The following is a 26,987-nucleotide window of genomic DNA, read 5'->3' on the forward strand; positions in this document are numbered from 1 at the left end:
GCGCGAAAAATAACTTATTTTTCTAGTTTTTTCTTCAGAGAAGCATTCCCTGTGCATCGTTGGATCTTGGCTTTCAAATTATTTCTTAACACGATGTGCTGACATGTTGTTGTTGTTGTAGCCATGATTCTCTGAAGTTAAGACTCAGATGCACACGGAGACTGGAAGTGAGAATCCTTTGGCCAATCTTAGATTGGTAAGCTTCGCGCACTGCTGATTGTATTCTATGTTACAACTTACATTACAAGCTGACCCGCAATTCTCGTGGAAGCTACTCAATTATTACATCACCCTGGCCTAGAGTATTGGCAGGTGTTCCATATTAAGCCACCCAAAGTAATGGCACTCTCATACGAGGAGCATGGATGAGGGAAAGCATGGTTAGAGCTGCTTGATTTGTAGAATCCTAACTTCCTACAAATCTCCCCCCTTACAACCCTAGGGCATCTTAGGGAAGGTTGCATGATCATTATCTGACAAATTACGACAGCATTTGTCAAGTGCAAAGTCTATGTGGGGACTTGAACTCCCAACCACAGCGTAGTGCGCTAACCACTACACTATGGGACACCCATGATGTGCTGACATAACATGTACGTTCGTCCATTTGGCAACTATCAAACCATTAATGGTGATTTGAAGATAATCGTTTTGCCTCAATATGTAGTGAGGCAGTGAGCCAAAAAAAAAATTTAAGAATTCACCTCTGGTCAATTTACCTAACGTTGCTTGATGGTCAGTTGGACTTAACCTATTTATAAAAGAAGCTACGCTGATAAAAATATGAAAACTTTATTACAATTTGCATTACAATTATTTACAGATGATATTCTAATAAAATAAATATTCTAATATAAATATGAAATGCAAAAATCTGGCATAAAAAAAATAAAACTAAAAAGTGAAAATGATGCACCAGAATAAAGGTTTGGGACATTTATATTCAGTGGTAAATAGAATGAAATTTGAATGAACGGTCAAACGGGTGACCTTTTTATATTAATCATTTAAAGAAAAAAATAGATATGCTCAATACCAAACAATAATAACTAGAGAAAACGCATGTAAGATTAATATTTTGCACACTGTCATATGCATTAACAAAAAGATGGTCCCTGATATGGATTGGTTTTTTAAGGGTAACAAATAAAAACCAATGTTTAGCTTAGTTACTTTAGGTCGTCTTTAATTTATAGAATGAATGTCCCCGTCACACAAAGAAAACACACCCGCCAGCACACACACACACACACACACACAAACAAACAAACAAACACATACAAACACACATCCAAGGACTTTAACTAAGTTAGTTTGGAATTAACTTTTTGTTGACTTTTTAATACCTCCATAAATTTCATTCTCAGATACAAAACTGCATCCACCTGCTGTACACATAGATAGATAGATAGATAGATAGATAGATAGATAGATAGATAGATAGATAGATAGATAGATAGAATGATGATAGATAGATTGATATAGGATGGACGAATAAACAATCAAATATTTAGAGAGACGGTTCAATGGATAGATAGATGGATCAGAGAATGAATAAATTTTTTTAAATGGTGAATACTATAAGTTAATTGGATAGAAACATATTTCTTTATACAATAATTTAATGTATGTTCTTATAAACAATTTAATGTAATCGTTTAATTAAAAATAAAGTATCAGGATGTCCATCTCCCTTTGTGTATTTACCTGTACCGAAGGTTCTTGCTCACCGCTAAACCGATATTGTTGTCCTTTACAATGTATTTTCTCATAGATACAGAGAAGGTTTATAACTATTTTGGGAAAAAACTAGGAGAAATCGCTCCTAGAAAAAATTGCTCCCCCCACCCCTCCGATTTTTTCCCCTTTCTCTTTAAAAATGCACCTTGAGGCCTCTAGTAGAGAAATCATTAGTTTAATTTTAAAGACGCATAGGATAATAAAAAGACAAACCCTCTGGCATTATATAATAGAACACTAAAATAAAAATTTAGTACATCCTGTATCATTAAATTGAAAAGTATAAGGAGAAAATAAGGTAATGGTAATTTTGAATCTTTGCTGACATCATTTTTTCACTGGGGCAGTCTTGTTAATTTGATAGGAAAAACGATATCTAGAGTAGGATCTTAAAGACAATCATAACACATATACAAAGCCCCCAACTAGTAACCATTATGAAACTGTGAATTTAGTAAAGAAAAAATAGTACATTTTCTTTTTATTTAGGTTGAACGACAATGTTGATTTTAAAAATTGCAACTTCAGCTACCTAAATGTAAATTCATTTAACACGCCTCTTCTGAATAATCCACAGGATTTTGAATTAACAAAATCAACTTAAAAGGGAAAATAATACCCATTTTCATCACAAAAATTATATAAACAAGGATGACAACATAAAAGCAAAGCTCCAAAATGGTAGGACATACAAACATTTCCAATACTGAATAATCAGAAAATGAATGTATAAAAGTCAAAACAAAATTGTAAGTAAATTTCTAATATGTCCAGGATGGGCTTTACACTAATATGGTGGAGGTTATCTCTGCCTTTCCAAATAAATTGCCCCTAAAAAAATTACCCCTCCTCCCCACCCAATTTTAAACTTATGTTATCAAATACTAACATATGTGCTGTATTTAGGGTAGGAGAATATACACTAGAAAAATAATACCTTTTAACATTTACAAATGCTGCAAAAATCTCAAAATTGCAATGTAACTCTGATAGATGGGAGAATAAATGAAACATTGCAATTTCTTCCTGTATTTTTAAAAGGCAATGGAACAATGGGTTCTATATTAGAATATATTTTTTTTCTTTTATTTAAAGTACATTAAATAAGAGGAAGAGAAATATTTAATACAATATTAATTACTAGTTGCTAGCCTGTAGAAAAGGGCAAGGAAGGTTAGAAAAAAGTCTGAAAATACCACATGACAAAGCTTGTAAAGCTTCCCTGGAAACTTCAATCAATTTGAGCCGTATTTTTAGCGATTTTTAGCTTTATAAAAAACATACTACTTTATATTATAGGATATTCAAATGTCTAGTTCTATACCCTGTAAGGCTTTATTCAACCAATTCTTCACTGGAGAGATGTGTGGTGTAGAGTGCCATAATAAAATTGTATTTTATGAGATTGAAGTAAAGCCATACCTTTCAACTTTATTACAATACTTATATTCTATATTCTATCCAAAAACATGTCTAAAAATATATAATTATAATAATGTAAAAGTTACAAAGTATCATTTCAAAGGAGCTTTCCATTGTTTATAAAATGTTTATTTCTAAAAGTAAAACCTCAAGTTCTGTGATTCTAATTCATTTCCATTCCAGTATTTTAAATGCTTTTGTATTCAATTTAAACTTTTTCTTTATATATAAAGTAGAAAGTTTTATTTTACTTCTCTTGAGAACTTGCTGACCGCTGAAACGATATAGCTTTTAATTGTGGACAATCTTCAAACAGAACCCAGAATGGTTTTAGACTATTTTTTGGAAATACATTTTATTCAAAGTTTTTGTAATGATTCAATCTTATGAAACCAGTCACAAATTTTTTTACGGTGTAATTTCCAAATTAAGCAAATCTTTGTCCCCAGAAATACAACATCTTATAGCTGGCATATAAAATAACTGAAAAAATAACTGCCCTTTATTTTAAAAATCCGTAAACTTTTTCACAACTAATGTGTTCGAATTGTACTTAACTTGTTTTTAGGATCTAGAATTTTTTATTCAATGGCTAGATATGTACATATAAAAAGTCCATTGAGCGATTAAAATTCTGAGGGTTTTAATTTGTAAGTTGGGCTATTCTAAATTTGGAAACAAACTAATTCTCCGGAATCAAAAGAACTTTAATTTCCAGGGGCTAAAACTTGAAATTGAGTTGAATAAAGTTTAGTAGGCACGGGTTAGGGGAGGGGTGGGGTTAGGAAAAGAAAGGCAGAGAAAGAGAGAAAATTAATAGACTCCGTGAAAATGGGGGTGGGATAAAAAAGAGAGAAAAATCCCAGAAATTAAGAGAAAATAAATTTATATTTAGGCATTCTAAACATACAAAATTCGCGAGTCGGCTCCTATTTTTTTCTGGCTCCCAATATCGAATCTCATATGTATTATAGTAAAGATTATAAGCAAATTTACATATATAATCCCAGAATTTTGGGAGCCAAATTATGTCTTCAAAGGCGATTTTTTTCAAAGATTTTTGGTGTTTAGGAGCCACTTTACAAATTTGATATGTAACGGTAATAAAGATGTTAAAGATAAGAAAGTATTGTTTATAAATAATCATAAAATTAGTAAAATTTAGCTTTTATTGAATGCAAAAATTCACCCAATCTCTTACTTATATTAATATTAAATGAAAATTCAACTGAAGTAAAACCAGTTAGCAAAACCTAACTTCTTTGTTTATGAACGGATTTCAAAAATTCTTTCACTAAACCCAGGGTGGTGAGGTATCGAGTAGGGTTGAGGGGGGGAAGAGGGGGGCGACCTCACCCCCCCCCTAAATTTTTTCATTTTTTGTTTCTTAACCAATTAAAAAAATTCTTTCACACATGACATCACCAACCCCCGGAGAAAGAGGGAGGGGGGGCGGGAAGTATTTCCCCCCCTTCCCCCAATTTTTTTTAACTTTCTTGTTTCTTAACTTATTTCAAAAATTCTTTCACACATGTAATCACCAACCCCCGGAGAAAGAGGTAGGTGGGACAGATATCCCCCCCCCCCTAATTTTTTTTAACTTTCTTGTTTCTTAACTAATTTTAAAATTTCTTTCACACATGTAATCACCAAACCTCAATTACAATTTGTCTTTTTTTTGCTTTTTGCTTTTTATTGCATGTATATGAAATATTGGGCGAAGATTAATTTATCGTCCATTGTCCTATTGCTAACAACCAGGGAGGGAGAGGAAATTTGGCTTTTTTTACACTAGTCCCTAAAGTCTTATTAATAACGTTTTCTAATAAGTTGGCTCAACAACTTTGAAGACTTTTATCAAATTATGATTGGTTGGGTCCTTAAGTTGATTGTCCAAAAGTTTAACTACTAATTGTAATCTATGGAAGGGGTAATTTTATTATCATCTTTTAGGATATACAACAATTCATCGGAAATTTTCTTAACCCTTCGGATCACTGGCTAACAACACATTAAAGATTTGATTTATGAACTGTTGACGATAAAAAAGTATAGATATCAGGGATAAGACAATGGCGATAAAATAATGTTCATTCCAATTTCCAAATGATGATACACTAAATTACCCATTCTGTAGATACCAATTATTTGTTGAAACGTTTGGGCACTCAGTTTAATAAAAAAAAACCAATTCAATAAAAGTCCCCAAAGTTTTTGAGCCATCAAATAAGAGAAAAATGGATAAACCAATGATAATAAACAAAATTAACGCATCTGTAGATAAGAATTGTAGGTTAAAATAAATAACACTTTAAGTTAAAACTAAGCAAAAAATTCAATAAAAGTAGTAAAAGCTTTTAATCCAATAAGTAATATGTTGTGTTTATAAAACCAGAATAATTTACAGTCAATTTCCCACGAATATTTAAATAAGAATAATCAATTTAATACCTCGTTTTTGGGCTTTTGGCTCCTCTCAGAGGTAACAAAACTTAATCTTTGATAATTTTTCATATTAATATCTGCGGAAAGCTGTCTATAATACGATGATATTAATAATTATTCTTGTGAAGCAATGTCTTCGGCTTTAAAAGTTACATATTACACACCTAGTTTACTTTTATAGGCGTATTGTCTTGACAAACAAAATTACCCCTTCTGTAGATTAAACCTAGTGGTTGTTATTTCAATAATTGTAAGTATTGGCTCTATAATATCTATCCATCTAACTGTAAAAATGTTTAAAATACGGAAAAGTCATTGAAAGTAAAACTTTAATTTTTAACAAGAACAAAAATATTTATTTCATACCTAAAGAAAAGAAAATTAGATAAATTCAAAAATTGATTTACATAGATCACAGCTTATGCAAGGTTTATGCCATTTGAGAAATACAATACCCCCCCCCCCCCCTCCTATTTTGAAAATAATGGACGTGGGATAAGTGCTTTAACCCTGCTGGCGGGCAATCCAGAACTCAATAGGACCTAACCTTAATTTAAAAAAAAAACTTAATTATCCCCCCGCCCTTTTTTTCAATTTATTAAAAAAAACACATGTGTGGGTTGGTAGATTTATCATTGCTCAACAGGGTAGTTTGTGTGAAATAAAAATAAATGCAAAAGATCTATAGAACACATTATGCGGAAGGTAATAGAATATGCGCAATCAAATATTGAACAGTTAACAAGAACAAAGAAATTTAGAGTATAATCAATTTTTTATCTTATTATATATAGTTTATTTGTCTGAAGCTTAAGATTTAATTGAACTGATTGAGTTCTTTATCTTAAGGAAGCTTTATATAGATCCAGGGAAGTTTTTAGACAACTTTTCAAATCCATTACTATACCTTCTAATATATTGATTGATTGACTATTAATAAATCCGATAAAAAATACTTTAAGACAAATAATTTCTAAGGGATCAACACAAAGTTTGCATGAAAATTAATTAATCAATTAGTCCAGCTGTTTTCGTGGATCTTGTATTACATATGGACAGATACATAGACCAGCTATAAGAATTACATTTAGTATGGTAATAATATAAAGAGTAGCCCTGCTTTGAAATAGTATTCTCAATAACGTCTTTACTCAGATTTTTATCTTTATACTAGCGGTTACGCCCTTAGAGGTTTCTTAGGGCACTTTTTATTAAATTCGACCCTCATTTTCATTTTAGTTTTTAAAGATGTTTAAAAATAATGATGTTTTCTTTTTTTCAGGGGATGGGGGGAGTTGATTACCCCCATTTTCGTTTCAATTTTAAAAAGAAAATTGGGAGAGGGATTGATAATTCTTTTTGGTACATACCGACAGATACAGATTATCCCTTCCTTAGTGGCTGTTACTTAAATTCTTGTACAGGCTTAGGCTATTTCCGAAAGAAAGCAAAACCCCATCTTTTCCCCCATTCCCCTTCTTTTCTCCTTTTTTGCGGCATATCTAAAATGAAATGTTATAATGGTATAATCGTCCTTTAATCTTAAAACCTAATAGCATTACTTGGGGATTACTGTATAAGTAAGGTATACTCTTTCCCTCGTCCCTCTAACATAGACTAAAACCTGTCCTGGACTATAAAAGATTGGATATATAGATATTTAGATAAATATATATAGGTAGATAGATAAATAGATAGATAGTTAGTTAGTTAGATAGATAAAAGGAGAAAAGAAGGGGAAGGGGGGGGGGGCTAGAGCTATAAACATTATCACATATTTGTAGATATTTTTAGTATTGAAGCTACTCTAGAATTCCCAATGCCTGTCTGTCCGTTAGACACCAAATAGGGGAAATTTAGCTGGACTAAATGTTTTTAAAAATCAGCCTTGAGAAATCATAAAAATGAGTGATTATCCATTTCTTTTTGGGGGTTTCCTTTCCCACTTCTCTTCTCATCTCCCTCATTTTTATGACGTCACATGTCTGATTTTTGAGACACTACAGGGAAATGTGATTTTTTCAGCTCCTATAAACAATCAACTATAAAACATTTGTGGTTGTTGGGCTGCTTTTTATCGGGTTTTAGGCTATTTTTATATTTTCTCTATATCTTTCATAGTTATTTAATTTCTATAAATATGTTTGTCCTTGTCTCATGGAGAGGCATTCATTTTTAACAAACTTTTCCGTTAAACATCTTATAACATATTTGAAGATATTTCATCTCTTCGCAACAGTTGAAATATTAGAAGGATAAAGGTATTCCCAATAATGATACACACAATAAACCACTTGTATATACAATTAGTGGTTGAAACGTTTGGATACTTAACTAAATGAAACAAACAATTAAATTTCAATAAACGTACCTAAGGTTGTTAAGCCAACGAATAAGATTTATATAAATATGAATATCAAAATAATTGAAGCAAGAAAATAATTTGATAATTATGGATATACTTAAATTATAGAGTAGCTGCACTTCCCCATTGTAAACATTACATATTAACAACTTTTACAGGCAGTGGGGATTTATTATTTTTTTTCCAGAAAAACTGAGGCAGGACAAGGATAAATATAAGTGTAGATATTTTAATATTGCCCCCCCCCCCCCCCCCCCAACGAAGACGGTAATATGTTTACTTTAAGGATAAAATCGCAACTACTCTATGATTAGAGTAAGTACTTATCATGGGTACAATAAGTACATAAGTATCATAAGTACAATGGGTAGATAAAAGCTTTTCTATAATTATGTTCGGTCCATCCGTCTGTCCGTACTCAGTCTGGAACGTATAGCTATTTTCGTTAATTTAGGCATGTTATCAATTTCAAACAATTCATGGGGATTTCTGTAGGAGATAGGTACAAATCATAAAGGGTAGATTCTATATAATCGTTACCAGAATGTCCGTACGTCCATTTTAAACAAGCTGATTTAAATTTTTAACAACCGATTTTTATGTGATATAATTGTCCAATTGCATGTCGTTAAACCTTATCCTTTATTTCAACAGTTTTTTTAACAAACAATGAATAAAACATCCACAAAGCACAATTGTATGTAATTTAGTGTGTAATTTAGTATGTAAAGATACCTTTTAATAAAATTGTACCTTGTTACAGGAATTATCATGACAAGATTAAAACGAAAGGAAAATTCAAACAGGCCTAAATTAAGCCTTAGATTTTTATATACCACCATCCTAAAAGATTTTTAAAAGCGAAGTTTTTCTTTAATTAGGGTCAGTCCCTCCGTCTGTACGTCCTATTAGTTAGCTCTTTTCGTTTATTTAGACATGTTATAATTGCCTTATCGATTTCAAACATTGCATGATGATTCCTATAATAGTATTAGTAAGGTATGTAGCAACTCTATAATCGTTACATGAAAGTCCGTACTTCCATTTAAAACATTAAGGTATTTCACTTTTAAAAGCGAAGCTTTTCAATTATTAGGGTCGGTCCGCCCGTCTGTACTCCCATCCGTAACAGTTAGCTCTTTTCATTAATTTGGACAGGATATAATTGACCTATTGTTTTCAAACTTTGCATGATGATTCCTATAATCAGAATGTCTGTACGTAAATTTATAGTATGTTGTTTTTTGACAATAATTTTTCATTTGAGTTAATTATCCTATTCATCTGATTTTTAGAATACTGATTTCTATGACAACAAAATACAATGTTATTATTAAGTCCTAAAAATATGAATATGTCCTTAAACATTATCCTGTATTTAGTCAATTTTCCTTCCAATTTTGTTTATGCTTATACATTTAGATTCTGCTTATACAGTTCTGACACTCTAAAAGTGTTTATGTTCGTCTGTCCTTCCTTTAAAGTACAACATTTTTTTTGTATGATATCTTTTTTCTATTCATTTGATTTTTTGAATATTGATTCCTAGAGCAATACGTACAATATTATAAGCGAAGCATCTACACAATTTTATCCTAAAATGTAAGCATGTCCTTAAACAGAATCCTGTATTTAAATAGTTTTTCATCACAAATAAACAGTCTATGTTATGCCCAGTTCAGAAACTACTTTTGGAGGTCGACCAATTTATTCTGTAGGTCAACCTAAACAAGTACAACTAACAAATGCCTCTATAAAAGCTTCAAAATTTTCCAGAGGTCGACCTATGTCTTTTGTGAACTAGGCTTTAATATTCGTTTGTCATACCAACTAAATTTATAGCTTCACTTTTATGGATATTCTGACAGCCACACTAACCATCAGAAGTCACCTATAACAACCTATAAATTTGTATTTCTGAGGTTGGGAGGAGAATTGTTATAAATCTCCTTAACCTTAATAAAGACCAAGGTGAAGCTTCCCTAATTTTTGTAGCCGCCAGAATAGCCGTTTTCAAGATCTAATATCTTACTTACATAAATGAATTCACAGCCAGTGGTTGATATATTTTTTACTTTATTTATTAAAAAATATTTTAGTAGCAAAGCTCTTTAAAACTGACTTTGTATGGCCATTCAAAATTAGAAACATTATTTAGTAACAAATTTTTTTTTAAGATTGAAGCTATTCTATAATATATAAAGAGTGTTAAAAAACCAATCCCTTCCCTTTTTTCAATATAAATCCTTCAGTTTTCGTCAAAAACTTTTTAAAAATAACACAATTCATGCTCAAGCAATGACAATGAGAAATCAACATTGAATTCTTAATTTACTCACCTCTCCAAATTTTTAAAATTTAAGATTTGAGTAACCCCTCCCCCCCCCCCGACAACAACGAACAACTATTTTAGGTTAGGTTTTAAGATAGGGAGCTGAGCGCTGCGGCTAGGCAGGCAAGGGGGCCGAGCGCTGCTGCCAGAGTTCATAGTTCGTTGTTGTTGTTGGGGGGGGGGGGGGGGGGGAGAGGACACAAATTTTCAAAATTGAAAAAAAAATTTCTAAGAGGATATTACCCATTTTTTTATGTTATATAATCATCCGATTGGTCTGATTTTACTCCAATTGCCAGAAAGACATCCTTTTTTAGAAAATCTTTGCTTTTTAATAAATTATCTTCATCATTAAGCTGGCAATGATGTCTTTGAAAGGAAAATGAAAAAAATGTTCTTTTTTTAGTAGCGAAGTTTCATTATAATTCCCTTTGTCTGTCCGTCAGTCAGTAAGTCCGTGGTGCTAGTGATTTTCTCAGCAGCTATTAAAGTTAGAAACATTATTTTTTTTCAAAAGATTCTCTAAAACCTATGAGCATCTGTAGGTAATTTACTTTGTCCAGTCGTCTGTCGATCATTATACAAAAGGATAAATATTATAAAATAACTTATTCTCAAATTTATTTGAATTTCTAATCTTGATTTTAACAAATGCTCTTTAAACCTCCTTGTCCGTATTCCCATCCATGATTCTTAAAAATCAGTTTTTCCTAGGAAAACTTTTTTATTTCTCAACCGATTTTGAACTTCAAGGTGGCAAAATGTCTGTCTTGATGAGATACACACGTGTACAAAATTTGGGGTCAAGATTTCAACTCCTTCCCTGTCGGACCAAACGTTATTTGCTGAAAAAGCTACGCCAAAACTTGTATCGATGGACTTAAATCTTGTGGTCCAGCCCCCTAAACGTTGAGCTATCAACCCCAATTTTTTTGTGTAAATTCTACTCACTGAGACGGTCATTTTGCCGTGTTTAAATCTTCTCTAGCTCTATCCTAGCCCAAATGAGAAAGAAAATGAGATTTTTCAGTGGCACCCTTCTGGGTTCACGCCAAAACTTGTATCGATGGACACAAATCGTTTGGTCTACCCCTCTAAATATTGTCCTAAGATCTTCATCTTTTGCAAGCTGATGAGGCTCATTAAGACACCTTAACCCCGACTGTAGCTCTATCCTAGCCCAACTGACAAACTTTTGCCAAAACTTGTATTGATGAGTTGAGAGGCCGAAATCCAACTTCGCCAAAACTTGTATCGATGGAACATATATCGTTTGGTCCAGCCCCCTTAACTTTGAGCTACTGACGTCAAATTTTGCACAGGTGTCTTGCATGATAATGCGCTAATTTTGCCGTGTTTAGATCCACTCTAACCCAATCCGTTCGCTAGTAATAGGGGATTACTTAAATATGTTTTAAAATTTTGTTAAAATGTTAAAAGACCTGAAGCTAGAGTGCTGGTTATGGAAAAACTGGATTAGAATCAGTTCTTAGCCATACTAAAAATCCATGTATACCATCGCATTATAGTAAATTTCCTTGTGTACCAAAATTAAAATCGTCAAATTTTCAACAGTTTTGTTAGCCCAGACAGTCTCCCCCTTAAGACTAACAAAACAGGTTAAAATAATTTAATTTTTTATTTTAATATCCGCGGAAAGTTGTCTATATAGGATGCGATAAATAAATATCGTTTTAATGTGGAATTGATAAAAAAGACAATTTACCTAGGGACCAAAAGGGATAAGACAATGGCAAATTGATGTACATCCCCAATGATGATAAAAATTTACCACTTCTGTCGATTTCAATTAGAGGTTGTAACGTTTGAACACTCAACTTAATTAACCGTTCAATCTAGTTTAACAAAAGCGTTATAATAAAACTATTGTATTCAACAGCGATTTGAGTTATTTTTTTATCTTGTGGAATTGAACTTACACAAGACAAAATGTATTTAAGACAATTTTCTTTTTACTAATAAAACTTATTTAAGTGGGATAGGCATTAGACATATATCTAGATTAAGGATGTAAAGGTATAATGCAACAGCCGATATATTAATGTACATCCCCAAAATGATAATACACAAAATTATCCTTACTGTAATTAATGGTTGAAACGTTTGGACCATCAACTTGATGATAAAAACAATAAAAATTCAATAAGAGCCTCCAAAGTTGTTAAGCCAACGAATACGAAAACGTTAATTTGAGATTTTGGGGACTAGCTTAATAAACAACCCAATGTCTCCTCCCTCCCTGACTTTTTTCAAAGTGGTTGACAGTAGACATAATATACATGGAGAGAGGGGACAATGGGCTGTTTATTATACTAGTCACCAAAGTTATATAATGAAGTTTTCATATTCGTTGGCTCAACAACTTTGGGAACTACATTAAAGTTTTATTAGTTGGATCATTCATTTGAGTGTTTAAACGTTTCAACCACTAACTTTACGCTACAGAAGGGGTAATTTTGTGTAACGTCATTGGGGATGTACATCAATTTATCGATCATTGTACTATCCCTTTAGATCCCTGCATAATATATCTATGGTTACCAACACCCATCAGACAGACAACCAACCCTTTGATTGCATGACCTTTGTCTAAAGAGTTCTAACTGTGCATGGTAATTAGTGGCGCCTATTTATGTTGCACACCTGACATAGAAGCAGTAGGAACCATTTTTAACGTCTTTAGTTTTGAAGATATAATTTTTAGAAACATAACTTTATAAGAAATTCAAATATTTTCAGCTAACTTATAATATGTTTTGTCATAGGCTTCCCTTTATACGAAACAATTCACCCAAGAAAAGCTTTATCCTAAGATATGCGTTAATCTACACAGAGAGAGAGAGGGGACAATGGGCTGTATATTACACTAGTTCCTAAAGTTTTATAATAACGTTTCCTTATTGGTTTGCTCAACAACTTTGTGGATTAAAGTGAATTTTGATTGGTTGGCTTATTAAGTTTTGTGTCCAAACGTTTCAACCACTAATTGTAATCTACAGAAGGGGTAATTTTTGTGTATCATCAATGGGGATGTACATCAATTTATCGTCTTTTGGCTTATTATGCAAAATAAATGCAATAGTTTAGCCGTAAAATCTGTACAATATTTCAACCAATGACATAACCGGACTGTTACTCCGCTGTTATCCTATAGGCTTCCAACATTCATAAGTAGCAAAGCACACAAAAACGAAGTTTTTTTTACATTTAACTTAAGTCCGTCCGCCCGTCCGTACGAGACAGTTATGTTCTTTTTGACGAACATTGACAAATATAGAGTTCTATCTCTCTCTCTCTCTCTCTCTTTCTCCTAAATTACACCTAAATCATTAACCTTTAAACCTAAACGTACTATCTATAGTATCTATCTATCTATTTTTCTCCTTCTTTCTATCTTTAACTAATACATTTTAAAGATACTTGTTCACCGGTGTCCTGGATAGGAAACAGGTTTTTTTTGACATACGTCTTACAAGACCTATGTAGCCATGACCAGGAGATGATGACGGTTCAGTACATGACTTTCGTTAAATCACAGCTGATCATTTTTGTGGATTTTTTTAAAAATTACTTTTTTACCCAAAATTTCATAGTTTTTTCCATGAAAATCTCAATTTTCTCACATTTGCTGCTTAGTTAGCCTAAATTTATGCAAGAAAGGTATAATAAGAAACAGCTGTACTAAAGATTGTGTTATCACCTATAACAAGATCTTTCAGAATCAATGGAATAAGATTTGTAGTCAGAAATTGAGTAAGAGTTAATTATTTTGAATTAATGTTAAAAAAATTGCACATCAGAACAGCTTCTGGCCTCCATAGGCTTTCACCTGGCTTCAACATGATTCAATCTATCTGACTTTGTGTTTGACTAAGCAACATAATGTTTTTGCCCTCAAATTTCTCTCACAAAAACTTTCTCTCCAATCAACCCACTTGTTAAACTTCTTGATCCATGTTTCAAGACATTGAAGTTACCATCCATGTCCTTCAACTTTAACAAGTATGCCTCATAATACAGTCCTTCCACCACTAAACAGGGTACCTCTCTCAAACCTGGTATAGCTGGACCTCTATTCTAGCTTGCTGACATGGTTCACCTAGCCTATAAATCTTGATGAAAGTTAGTTTAGAATTCAGAACTTGTTTGTTAATCATCAATTTCTCACACTTTTGACTCTTTCTTCAAAGTTTCTTTCAACTTCCCGTTCTGGTACTTGTTTGCTATTGAACTTGTGGCTTGACTTTTGCCATATAAAGGGATTACCTCAAGTTTCAGAATAAAATTTCAAGTATTCTTACTTTTCACTTCCTTTGGTTTCCTATCAACCAGTTACTGTAATGAGATATCTTTTCATAGGTGAAAGCCTAGACTGCCATGCATCTAGCTACATGGTCTTTAAGACTCCTTTACCTTAGTTACTTTAGCTAAGAGCTCCTGTCCTCTCATTCTCTATTACTCAGAAATTCAACATGGTTTCCGCCTACTCTGCTGTTTGATATGCTAAAGTCAGGTGGTCTATGATTCCAAATCTAACACCATTTGATAGTCAAACTGCCCTTTATTCTTGCTTTGCCAATTCTATATTGTGGTCTTCCTGTTTAACACCTTCCTAGGTCCCTTTACTACTGGCAGCTTTTAGGAAGGGTAGTATTGATCTGCTTAGGACAGAAAACTTGCCTGTGTTTAATTTTCAAATTGGGTCTTAAAGTCACTATTGAAACCCACACTTGAATGAAATCCAGTTATGATCATGTAACCAGCATTCACATTCACTCTAGTCATAAGCTACTAATATTTTCTTCAAGCTACAAGCCAAGTGCTTTTCTGTCATTTAGCTGCTCTTACATTCATGAGTCATATCAACACAATGTTTGAATACACTAACTTACAAATTATCCATCCAGCTTAGAATCCAATATGTATCTTTAATTTGAACCAATTAAAACTATCTTGCTTCAAAGAACAAGAGTGTTTATCATGGTTCTCACATTTAATCAGTAGTAAAGACAACCAGTGTGTACAAAGGGCCGAGACTCAATCAAGACCAGATATATTAACCTTCTGCAAGCCCTTTTAAACCAGGGACTGGTTCTATATTCAATTGTAGCCTTGTATATATGGTATTATAGGACTTTGAACATGGCAACATGGACATCTGTCATACCCCAAGCAGATATTGTTTTGATGTTGAGACATCAAATCAGCCAGGAACCAATATTGAGCAGGATAACTTGTTAATATTTCAAGGAATAATTGGAACAGAATCATTGCTGTTTCTGAAGCATGTTTGTATTAACTTCATTAGTCAAACCTCAGAGGGAGGTCTTTTCACAGCTAGAAACTATGTTTTAACAATATAATATGTCATGAGACATGCATCAGTAACATGAAATATTTTTTTAAAGATAATTACAAATGCTGTTAAGACATCAATTCAAATATTAACTTCAAATAACTCTAATTTCATTTCTAGGCTACAAATCTTAGATTATTTAATTGATTCTAAAAGATTTTGTTATTGATGATAACACAGTCCTTAGGTTCAGCTGTATTTACGATACTTTTCTTGCGTAAATTTAGGCTAACTAAGCTGCAAATGTGAGAAAATTGTGATTTTTTGGGGAAAAACTATGAAAATTTGGGTATAAAAGTATTTTTCAAAAAAATCCACAAAAATGATCAGCTGTGATTTAACAAAAGTCATGTACTGAACCATCATCGTCTCCCGGTCATGGCTACATAGGTCTTGTAAGACGTATGTAAAAAATAACCTGTTTCCTATCCAGGACACCGGTGTGTTGCTTCGACCCTGGTCCTTTGGAGAGGGAAGGGAAGTTATAAGCAGAATATTAACTTAAGGTATATAAACTTTCTGTAAAATTGTAAAGATATAGGATTCTCTTTACAGGCATCCTTACATTTTTACAAAAACAATTTATATATATGCTTTGCTTAAAATATTTTACCTTTTGGTCCTAGGAATCATTGCTCCATAAATCAGATTAAAGGGATAATTACATTTTATAAAAGATTGTCAAAAATTTAAAAATTTAAATGTTGGTAAAGTCAGTTCAAAATACCCCCCACCAAATGTTAAACTATGTAAACAAGGATGACAACATCCATAAAAGCGAAGCACTGAAATGGTAGGACAAGCGGACATTAACACTTGTATAGTGTCAGAACTGAATAATCAGAATATAAATGTATAAGAATTGGAGCAAAATTGTAAGTAAATTTGTTGATAAACTACTTGATACAGGATAATGTTTATTGACATACTGACATTTTTAGGACTTGATTATAGAGTTGCTTTGCTTATACTTTGTTGTCCCAGGAATCAACTTTATTGAACTGATTGAGTTCTTTGTTTTAAGGAAGCTTTACATAGGTCCAGAGAAGGTTTTAGGCTATTTTTCAAACTCATTCCTATCCCTTAAAATATATTGATAGATAAATTGACTATTATTAAATCTGTTAGAAATACTTATGGACCAACAATTTTCAAGGGAGCAATAAAAAGCTTGCATGAATATTAATTAACAAATTAGTCCAGCGGTTTCAGGGATCTTTTACTAAATATAGACAGATACATAGACCAGCTATAAAGAAATATATTTAGAATTATAAAAAAGCTAAAGAGTAGCTCTGCAATGAAATATTTTTGCTTAATAACCGCTTTTCTCAGCTTTTTATCTTAATACTAGCGGCTACGCCCCTAGAGGCTTTATTAGGGCATTTGAGGTGGGGGAAGGGAGTTAAATTCTAAAAGAGAGAGTAAAATGATGTTTTTTTTTGGGGAGGGGGAAGGGAAGTTGATTACCCCCATTTTCATTTCAATTTTTAAACGAAAAATTGTGAGGGGGTGGGGTCATTTTTTTGGTAGAGACAGACACAGATTATCACTTCCTTAGATAGATAGATAGACAAAAAGATGGGTAGATAGATAGATAGAAATAGATAAAGAGACAGTTAGATAAATAGATAGATATATAGATTGATGGATGGATAGATAGATAGATGGATGGATAGATGGATAGATTGAAAGATGGATATATGGGTATATATATAGATAGATATAGATGGATTGATAGATAGATAGACAGATAGATAGATAGATAGATAAATAGATAGATAAATTAACAGATAGGAATATAGATAGATAGAATCAAATAAAAAGAAATAGCCTAAAACCTGTCCATATAACAATACTAAGCTTCCCTGACAATTTAACAATGAATAGTTAAGAAAGCGTCATCTATTAAACCGGTTTTAAACTGACTTTTTCAAATCAAACCATAAAAGCAAGGTTGTTAAGCATGAAAAAAACTCTAGCATATTAAAAAATTAGCCAGATAGCATTATTTTTGCTTGTTTTATGATAAAATTAATTTTTTTCTGTTCTACAGTTTTTTTCTGTCTAGAGTTAAAAATCATGAAAATTGGTGAACTCAATTAGTTGTTCTTTTAAGGGCAGCTTTATACATATCTTACTGGGTGGATTTAAGCTATTTTCATTACATCCCTCGTACAAATATATTATAATCTTATATAGGAAATAACTGCAGAGAGAGAGGGGACAATAGTCCCCAAAGTTTTCTTATTCGTTGATTTAATAATTTTATGGCCTATAGGGAATTTTGATTGCTTGGTTTATTGAGTTGTGTGTTCAAACGTCTCACTCACTAATCTACAGATAAGGTAATTTGTGTATAATTTGGGATGTTTATCAATTTATCGGCCATTGTCTAATCCCTTTAGATCTCTGGTTATATTATAACAATTTGTTATTAAAAAATCTTTAAATGTCATTTTATGTTTTATTCTTTCTAGTAGCAAAGCTACTCTATAAATAACTTTGTGTGTCTGTCCGTCCGTCCATCTGTAAGGCAAAGGGGAAATATCAATTTCGTAGAAAGCTGAAATTTTTAGTGCTAACCTAAGAGAGAGAGGACAATGGATTGTTTATTACACTAGTCCCCAAATTTTAAAATAAAGTTTACTAATTGTTGGCTTAACAACTTTGGGGATTTTTCTTGACTTTTGATTAGTTGGTCCATAAAGTTGAGTGACTAAACGTTTCAACCACTAATTGTAATCTACAGAAGAGGTTATTTTGTGTATCATCTTTGGGGTTGTACATCAATATATCGGAAATTGTCTTATCCCTTTAGATCCCTGGTTATATTATAACAATATCTTATTTATCATTATCTTTAAATTGCTTCTTATGTTATCTTTTTTAGCAGCAAAGCTACTCTATAAATAACTTGGTGCGTCTGTCCGCGCGTCCATCTTTATAACTAATGGGAAACGTGTATTTCTTGACTAATATTTAAGGTAGAAAGATGAAATTTTTGTTGAAAACTTGTAAGACCCATGCACATCTTGAGTGAGCCATACCCCGAATTTTTCATGCGTCTTTTATTTTTTCTCTCATTTCTGCTAGGATTGACCTACAGTCAAGGTTAAATACTCTACAGAACCGTCTCAATGAGATGGAGATATAATTCCAAACAACCCATAGTCTAAAATCAATATTTCGTTACGTTTTCCGGGGTAAGGCTCACTTTTGAGTTTTTGAAAAGTGAGCCTTACTCTGTAAAACGTATCGAAATATTCATTTTAGACTATGGGTTGTTTGGAGTTTTATCTTTGTCTCATTCAGGCGGTTCTGTAGAGTATTTAACATCGACTGTAGGTCAATCCTAGCAGAAATGAGAAAATTTGGTAGCTTGGGAAAATTTAATATCTAATTTCTAATATTCTGGGCGAACATCCGAGAGAATGTGTTTGCAAAACTTTGAGCAACAGTATAATTTTCAGATTACTTTGCTTCTAAGAAAGCTTAATTTATTTGAAAATATGAAAAATAATTGAGTATATGCAATGCCATAGGTCCTGTGATAGTTTTAGGCTATTTTAATTTTAGATTTAAGTCTTGGTTTTAAGCTATTTTTGAAGCCCTTTTCTATCCGTTAGATACAGAGCCATCTTAGAAATGAAAGTATGTACTGTATTTAATTTATTTTGCAACAAATTCATGTTGTCTGATGTTGTCATCCTTGTTTTGGTAAATTTATGTGCTGTATGAAATAAAATTAGAAAAATTATTAACTAAAATAATCCTTATATTAAAGTAACAGTGTGTGTGTGTGTGTGTGTGTGTGTGTGTTTGTCTGTCTGTGTGTATCGAATGATCTCGCTAACCACCGAACCGAGATGGTTTTCTTTTAAAATGTAGCTTTTTATAGGTCCTTGTAAGGTTCTTAACTATTTCAGGGGAGGGTACTACGACTCTCTGTTACAATACTTTTAACCTTTTGATATTCATTCTATGTTAAGTCATACATGAAAACTTTTTTCATATTTAAGGAGTTAAGAAACATAGAACAATCTTAGAAGTTAATTTATTTATTAGTAGCGAAGCTTCTCTTTAATTTACTTTCTCTCTTCATCAGTCCGCCAGTCTGTAACGCTATGGGGGACATGCAATTTTCTCAGCTGCCATAGAAGATAGACAGCGAAGATTCTATATCAGTGAGCATTAAGTGTAAATTTATCTTTTACTGTTAAAAAAAACAAGGATGATAACATCCATAAAAATAAAGCTCTAAAAACGAAGGACCATAGAACATTAATACATGTAGAGAGTCAAAACTTTGGGTACTTATATTTAAATTGATAAGTATACTGACTTCTTAAATTTTAAAATGTCCCAACCTTTTAACCAATAATTTTAATCTAAAGAATGAATAAATCTGATAATCATCATTGAAGACGCATAAACATTTATCTTCTATTGTCTTATCCCTTAGAAACCCTGCAGAAAATAGATGTTTTAAAAGTTGAAATGCTAGAATTAAATAATTTATTGTCTGAGATTTTCGCAAACTCTAATAATCTGTTTATTCCAGATGGGTAATATAGTGATACCCCACATCCCCTCCCAACAATAGAGGAACATATTGACTAATATCTGAAAACTATATTAGCAACCTAAAAGGATGTCATTTTGTCTGCATGTATGTCCGTAAGATCTCGTAATCAGCTAGACCGATCGTTCCACAATTTTAATTGTCCCAATGTCCCCTCCCTTCCTGAATATTTTGATTGTAGAATTTTAGGTAAAATTAACCTATTGTTATTTATTTACATTATTATAAGTAAAATATGACAATTATTTTACAGGGAGGGAGGGGGCATTAGGCTGTATATTACACTAGTCTCCAAAGTTTTATGATAACGCTTTCTTTTTCGTTGGCTTAAAAATTTAGGAGGTTTTTAATAAATTTTAAAAAAAGTTAAAGGCCCAAATGTTACAACCACAAATTATAATCTACAGAAGGGGTAATTTTGTGTTTCATTATTGGGTATGTACATCAATTTATCGGCTATTGTCTTATCCCTTTAGATCCCTGTTAAATATGACTTTTATTTTATATTAGGTAATGTAAAAAACACAAACTCTACGAATTAAAGAATCCGCCAATTATTTAGATGTTAAAAACAGACGTTAACTGCACAGTGGGATCTTTTGCCAAAAAACGGGACATTAAGGGTAGACAGAAGTAAACATCAATAAAAAAGCTTGTATTTGACGTAATGATGTAATTTATTTTGCTTTAACTCAAAAATAACATAAATTTTGCTCCTGTTTACTTCTAATGTGCATTTGGTAAGTACGTCTGGCGGTTTTGGAGGAGCGAAGCTACCCTATTTTTTAAAAATCTATAAACCTTCATAACTTTAGTTAGGATAGGAATATTTTAACAAAATAAACGTCTATGTAAATATTTCTTCAATGCAAACAATGTTTTTGAACATGAATATAGCGTCAGGTGCACCCAGTTCGAGTCCCGGCATTTTTAGGTAGGTCCAGTATAAGTAAAATAGGACACTAATAAGGCATGTTTTCTAATGTTTTTTTTTACAGATATAAACAACAATAACATAATTTTCAAAACACTTTTGATTTTGTGTTAATACCTTTATTCTAAGTCTAGCTATCTTCATTTAAAGTTTGTATAAGAATATAAACATAATTGCTTATATTATATTCTCTCTCAAACATATATTTCTCTCTCTCTCTCAGACGCATATATAATGTTTTTGCAATAATATAATTAATCCCCGAATTTGAATTTCTGCTGAACCAAAACCAGTTAGAAATACAATTTTTTTCAGAACACATGAAATTTAGCAAATTTAATTGCTTAAATAAAAGTATTTATAAGTCATCTTTTTTTAAGGACTCCTTGTTCCCTTAAATGTCCATTAAAACCGCGAGAACGGAAAAATCGTTAAAAATCACACCTACGGCGGCAAATAACGGCGAAACGGTTGGCCGGAGGCAAATAATGCATAAGTAAAGAAAATTCCGCCTCAAAAAGTTAGAAAACATTGCAGAGTTGACTTTGGGCTCAAAAATGACTCCTTCCCCCTCTAACGAGGGAAAATTTCAAATTAACAAGAACGAAATTGTTCAAACCATGCAATGTAAAATGCTCAATTACTCAAAAACGGCCGGGAGGCCCCAGGTTATGAAAACTGTTTTAAACACAATACATGTTGCATATTAATATTATTATTGCAAAACCCGGGGCATCCTGGCCGTTTTTGGGTAAAATGGAGAAAACTGATTTTTTGGGGTTAAAAATCTTAATATTTTTGGTGAAATTTTCTCACAAAATGTCAATTTACACCACCAAAAAAATATTTTTTTAAAATTTTTCTTTAATTAGACATTGGTACAGGTATCTGAAAAGTACCTCAATCAAAAATTATTTTCATAAGATGAACATAAATGTATTTTTTGTTGCCTTGAAAAAATTGTGTAAAAAAATCTGGAAAATCATCAAAACTGAAAAGAAATTTTTCACTACCTTTTTTAAAAATGGCATAAATCCGCCAAAAATGAATATTTTTTAAAAATTTCTTTTCTAGCTGTCTACTTACAGCCATTATCAATTCCTAGGATAGATAAAAGTCAATTTTAAATTTTTTGGATGTCCCACTGGATCCCACTGTGAACTGTTCATGTAAACAAATATGTCAGTTACTTTGCTAAATAGATAGATAGAGAGAGATAAACAGATAGATATTTGCAGGGTTCTCCTTGGAAACAACAAATTTTTAAACAGTCATTTAAATTTTTTGTCTGACTGACAGTTAAATACTTATTTTAGGTGTAAATGTACTTTATTGGATATTCGGAAAGTGTCATGTGTGACGTCATTAAAATCTACCCTTTTTAGGGGTTTCCTTTTCCACTTCTCCTCTAATCCTTCCTCTTTAGATGTATTTTTATGACGTCATACATGACACTTTCTGCATAACTACCTTTCCTTTAAAATTTAAATTTCAAATTTTTATTTTGTTTATATTAATGAAAACAAAAATCAATAGTTAGCTTTGCTCCTCCTACATATTTGTATATTGCCCTAAGACAACTCAAGAAGGGTCCATTTTTAAGGGAAAAAAAGGAAAAGGGAAAAGGGGAGATATAAAGATAAGTAATTATACACAGTGCCTTCGAAGGTGCTTTGACTTTAGTGTCAGAACCTAAATTGGGACATAGTGCATTTCATTACCCTAGGTTAGGTAACTTCATTTCACTTTTCAATAAAATCTAAAATGCAGCGGTTTTTGAGAAAATTAGATTTAAAAATTTCAAGTTCAATTTTCACCCACTATTATAAAGTCAGTCATAAAACCTCTCTATATATGATTTATTTAAGGCTGAATTTACGTGATTCAAGTACAATTTACACCCACTTTTATAAAGTCAGTCATAAAACCTCTCTATATATGATTTATTTAAGGCTGAATTTACGTGACCTTAGCAAAGCAATTGATAAAAATGGCCATTAATTAACTCACTTCAGGAGTGGTTTTATGAAGAACTTTATAAAAGCAAAGTTGTTCAAAATTTTAAATAAATAATCTTTGCTTTTCTTGTCATGATTATGCGGTAACTCCTAGTGGGTGAAAATTGAACTTGAAATTTTCAAATTTAATTTTCTGAAAAACCGCTGCATTTTAGATTTTATAGAAAAGTAAAATGAAATTACCTAACCTAGGGTAATGAAATGCACTATGTCCCAATTTAGGTTCTGACACAAAAGTCAAAGCACCTTCATTTGCACTGTGTATAATATTTAAAACAAGGGTTGTTAAAAAAAGGGTGAAGGAAGCGAAATTTGACTTACATTTGGGTCGGAATTTCACTATAAAACAGGAAACATGCACAAAACTTTGTAGCCCCTTAGCTCTAAGATGAACTGAGATAATAGGGGGGGGGGGCATTTAACGCCCCCCCTCCCTGACCAATTAAGGTGTGGGGCAAGGGTCCCGACAGGTAATGGTTAAATGGGATGCCAGTTAGGTTATATTATGAACTTAGTAAATGTATTAAAATTACTAAATATTATGTAATTATTCCTAGCCCATTTACTTTTCTCTATATCCACGGAAATGTCGTTTTAAGTGGGGGGTTGACAAGGGATAGGGAAAAATATGCTTCAAATATTTCAAGAACTCTTTTTGTATTGAAATCTTTAAATCTTAGAAAAGAAACTGATAGGAAGGGTTAGGTAGGAGGGATTTGGGAAGATTTACTAGATGGTTTGCAAAAAAAAGTATTTTTTTTCATTATGTTTAGAAAAAAATCATATCAAGCACATAAACTAAACATCTAATAACAATTTTTGATTACATATTTCTGTCCTAATGTGTTATTTACTTTTTCTTTTACAAGTTCACTTTTATTACTAAGTGAACTTGAAAACTCTTCCAACCTTTGTAAGATATGCTTAAAAAAAACAAATGATAATGCACAAAATTACCCCTTCTGTAGATGAAAATTAGTAGTTGAACACTGAATTAACCAACCAATCAAATTCACTTTGGTCACCCAAGTTGTTAAGCCAACAAATAAGAAAACATTATTATAAAACTTTGGGTACTAGTGTAATAAACAGCCCATATTTCCTTCTCTCCCCCCCCCCCTCCTCTTCCACTCCATCCTATTCTATAAAGTAGTAAGCTTTTTTTGTCTGTAGTGAAGGATCTTGCTAACCGCTGAACCGATAAATAAAGTTTTTTTTTATGGGAACCCGTCAACACATTTAGCTGTGCGGACGAGATAGCACATCATTTTATATGATTAAAGAAACAGAAATACTTTGCAGTAGGGGAGATTTGAATATGCTTTTAATCTAACATTTATGTGGTGATGAATAAATTATCAAATTACATAAAATTATTAAATTCATAATGAAGCTACTCTGTTATTGAAAATTACGTTATCATGTACGTAAAATACTGTCCAACAAACAATTAACCCTTTGATTGCACGAATTTTTTTTCTGAAAAGTTCTAACTGTAATTGTTAACGAGTTGCGCCTTTTTAAAGGCCAAGGCATTATCCCTTCTCTAACTGTTTATGACGATCACATGACAAATCCAAAGTAGAGAGGATTTTTAATAACTTTAGTTATGATCTAGTGTCAGTCTTACATTTGAACCTATCACCTCAATTTTTAAATTAACAAAAAGAGCTAACCGTTACGAACGGACGACCTTAATTGTAGTTTTATAAAAAAAAATACTAAAATGAAAATTATTTCATATTTCATTCTGAATACTGAAAAAGAAAAAAAATATTATTATTACTTATCGTGCTGTGCTAATTTTGAATAATTTCATCCTTTTAATCAATTTTATCAAAATCTTTGGAAAGGTTGTGTGATTTAAACAAGACATTTTTGGTTTTCATATGTGAAAACTCTTAAACTGGCTCTAAAAAAAATATTGAGAGCCACTACATATTAGATTCCAATGTTTATCTCTAGATCAAGGTATTTATGACTTGGTCCTTATCTTAGCTAAAATCTTTTACATATAAGATTCAACAATGGCTCTTTAAAATTCTCCAATGAGCCGGCTCTCGGATTTTATATTAATACATATTTTTTTTTTAAATTTGGATGTTACCAACGAATGTTGTTTATAGGTTATTTCAACACACCTTAATTAGATTGACTTGTAATGTTAGAAAGTTTTAAAAACCTTTCCTATTTCCTGAAATGTTTTAGGAACAAGAAAGTTGGGGTTAGTACCTTTCGTGACATCACCTCTTCAGGGGCGTTTCGTCGTATTTTCACATTAGTTTTCCTCCTATTTCTAACCCCTGCAGAGGGGGCTCTAGCCCTTTTGGGCAATCACCTAACCAAACCTAAAACAAACTATCATAGGCTACTGTGAAAATACTACGAAACACCCCTGAAGAGAAGATGTCACGAAAGGGACAATACCCGAAAGTTTTTATTGGAATTCTAAATTATAATTTTTTTGCGCTTACTTCATCCGTGTATAAAGAAAAAACTACTCTTTTATACTCATTATACATAATTTTGTAAGTTTAGATTGAAATTAATTCAGCTACAAATTATCATATTAAGGAGATAATTTATCTTAAACATGAAACATTATTCATGCGAGCAAAGATTCTCATTACATTAACTTGCAGTATTTTTATATAACAAGAACAATTATTATTACTAATCTTCAGTAGCGCATCTATGAGCTTGTATAAGTCTCCTATGGCAACTATGTATATCAGGGAGGTGGCTAAATTGGACTTCAAATATTAATACTTGTCCCCAAAGTTTTATGTGCTCAAAAACTTTGGGACTTTTATTTTGATGGGATAGTACAAACCTTCAGTGTTCAACCTTTTTCATCAATAATTGTAATCGACAGAAGGAGGGGTATTATTGTTTATCGCAATGAGGAATGTTCATCAAATTATCGTTAAAATTGTCTTATACCTTAAGATAAGACCTAATATATATAACTAGAGTTGGCTCGATATAACTATCTCACTATTGGCTAATTTTCTATAAGTACATATCTATTTATCTATTTCAATTTTCCTCCCTCGCCATTACTATCTAAAAGAAAGAAGTAAATATTTAATATTTTAAATGATTTTTAAAGGATTTCTTCAGTTATTTTTTTTATTTACATTACCATCACCAAAGGGTTAATATGATTAAAATTTTAGTTTTAATATTTGAACACTACGGAAGTGTCGCCACAATCGAATTCTTTTAAAACAAAGTTTTCTTAGATTTTCTATATTATGAACGTATATTTTTTGTTTATTAAATCAAGATTAAATACTTCAATGTAATTCAAATATCAACATGGATTGAAAAACTTTATTTTTTTCATAAACAAATAGAATAAAGGTCTTATCGCTTTGGTCAATGAGAGTTTAATGAGGATTATTGGAGCACTATGAGTTTTAAACATTTATTCCTTGGAAAACTTGAGCTCATTTATGGATATTTATTTCCTATATAGATCTGACATGGATCTTGAAGCAATAAAGCAGGCTGTTTTGTAAATGTTAAAAATTGGAAGAATCTATTAAATAAAAGTTATCGCAAATATATACTTAGTGAATAATTTTGTGTAACATTAATACAGTAATATTTTTACATCTTCAGAAAATATTTAATGAAACAATTATAGAGAAACTATCCTTAAACTATAGAGGCAACATTCGTAACAATCTTCAATTGACGGACAGTCGGTCGGTCAGTATAGTATTCACGCTTGCAATATAGTAGCCATGATAAATCATATAAA

General features: G+C 31.8%; 1 protein-coding gene across 1 annotated transcript in view; it reads left to right on the plus strand.

Moving 5' to 3' along the window:
* Positions 1-26,987, plus strand: part of LOC145315890 (uncharacterized) — a 262,202-nt gene that overhangs the window by 160,073 nt on the left and 75,142 nt on the right. The gene's annotated exons all lie outside the window — the stretch shown is intronic.

The sequence above is a fragment of the Acartia tonsa genome, chromosome 1 (genome assembly GCF_053477335.1).
Source record: "Acartia tonsa isolate MP-2025a chromosome 1, ASM5347733v1, whole genome shotgun sequence".
NCBI lineage: Eukaryota > Metazoa > Arthropoda > Copepoda > Calanoida > Acartiidae > Acartia > Acartia tonsa.